General features: G+C 34.0%; 1 pseudogene; it reads right to left on the bottom strand.

Annotated features, from left to right (window-relative positions):
* Positions 1–1,732: 1,732 nt before the first annotated feature.
* On the bottom strand, positions 1,733–1,851 carry LOC111738445 (annotated as a pseudogene).
* Positions 1,852–2,270: the final 419 nt, after the last annotated feature.

Here is a 2,270-nt window from a genome sequence, read left to right as displayed (position 1 = left end):
TTATTTTAGTTAGATCTCTTCGTAAAGTTAAAGGACAAAGAGGGAGTTGATATTCATTTAGTGCCAAATATGCAGTCGACACTTTTGATGTGTACATCATCATTTCTACAGATATCTCTGTACGTTGGATATTTTTATTCTCTTTTTACACATAAAGAAAGTCAGTCTAAAGGAAGTCTGTGTAAATCCTAAGCATTACATTCTTTCCACTTTACCATATGATTCAGTTAGCTTTTAATGTTCCTAAAAAACTAATAATCATAAGGTAATTTCAAAAACATAATCTTATTATTTCTACTGAAACACTCACACACACACTAGACCCTAGGGTACTAGAAATATACGGCAAAAGGTTTTGTTACAGTTGTGGTTTAGCATTTAGAAGACGTTGACTGAGACAAAATGCTGATATTGTACCAGGAAGCACTTCTCACTCCTAAACTCTGACCTAAAAAGGCTTGGCTCCAAGTGTTTTGCCAGTGCTTTCAGGAGAATGATCATGGCTCTTCTTGTCACTCCTCTGAGGACACCGGGGGTTCCGTGTTTTCTACTCTGCCAAGTCCAGGCTCACCACTCTTTCATCCAACACCTGTCTTCAAAAATCTACTGACTGCTCTTTCATCCACTTTGTTCTAAAAGGCTTGCGTTTAAAAAAATAATAACATTTCCTCTACTCTCATTTTAATAAGATCTGAAAAGGAAACAGAGCAAAATGCATGTACGGAAGCCATCCTATTTGACTCCTTCTATTCTCTTTTCCACCTGTTCTACTCTTAACTTCTGTTCCATTGAATCTTTACCTGTTAAAGACACCAACAAATTCCAAATCTGTCATGCGTATTCCATTCTCACCTTTTTTTTCTTCTCATTTAATGAATTGATACTATCTTTTCCTTGAAACATGCTTCCTTTTGAGCTTTAGTAGCACTACCGAATCTAACTTTTTCTTTTACATCTTTAGCTGCCCTTCTCACTCCCTCTTTGGCTCTACAATGAGAGAAAGATCGATAGGCACAATAATCAGAAAGTTCTTCAGATACTTGATTAAGTATCTTTTCTCCATCTATATATTTTATGTAATCTAAATACATATTTAGTATTTCTGATGACACTTTAGGGTCCTAATTGAGATGGGCATAAACGTAATTAACATACCAAACAGATTCTAAGACTATATGAAAAAAAAGAATGTAAAATACCTCATTAAGAATTTTTTTCTTGTGAAAATGATACCATTTTAAGATTTTGTGTCAAATAAAATTAATTTTTAAAATTAATTTTACCTGTTTATTTTTACTTTTTAGAATAACTACAAGAAAATTTTAAATTACATATTTGGCTTACTTTATACTTCTAACAGCCAGTATTGGTCTAAACCATATTGCTGTATGTACTAAAGTGAAAACTATAGCAGTTGTCTGCAACTATTGGGACTTTCCATTCCTTGTTGACACACTAAGTGTAACTGATAAAAGATGTTAAGGGTCCTCATAAAATCACAAATATAAAACCACTCCAGTTCCTTCCCCCTCCTGGGCATCAGCAGAAGGGGAGAAACTAACACACTTTTTAGAACTGTATCTGTAATCTTATTTTATTTATTTATTTATTTATTTATTTATTTATTTATTTATTTATTTATTTATTTTTAGGCGAGGTAACCCTTGGTTGGCCTCACAGATTGCAAAAACCTTGTCAACTTACAATCGCTTATTTTTTATTTTATTTTTTATGCCTACAGCACCTGGTCTTCCTGGGTGGTCTCCCATCCAAGTACTAACCAGGCCCAACCCTGCTTAGCTTCTGAGATCAGATGGCATCAGGCTTGTTCAGGGTGACATGGCCATAGACTGAATTTGTAATTTTAAATTTCATCAGGATTGGGAGTCACCCAGTGCAAGGAAAAGAGCTTGGTTTTGGAGAAAGCTAAGCAAAGGTGTGAATCTTTGTCCAGCAACCTAAACTGTGTGACCATATGCAGGTTTACTAAATTTCTCTCGCCCTCATTTTCCTCAACTATTGAGTATGAATAATAATAATATCTACCTTGTATTATTATGTAAAACATAAATAACACATATTAAATAACGGGCACTGTGTAGACATTGTTAACTATTTTTACCATGGTTAAGTAGTTATTCACTCTTTATGTGTTACTTGTAAAATGAAGCCAATGCTATTTGAGAACCAGCTATTTTAATTCTTCATTTTATTCTTTGATGATAGAGTAGATGTTCTCATGTGGACTCTCCCCAAGAAGAACCTAGAAA

Source organism: Pteropus vampyrus, unplaced genomic scaffold (assembly GCF_000151845.1).
Source record: "Pteropus vampyrus isolate Shadow unplaced genomic scaffold, Pvam_2.0 Scaffold38, whole genome shotgun sequence".
NCBI classification, from domain to species: Eukaryota; Metazoa; Chordata; class Mammalia; order Chiroptera; family Pteropodidae; genus Pteropus; species Pteropus vampyrus.
This window is presented reverse-complemented; position numbering and strand designations above follow the sequence as displayed.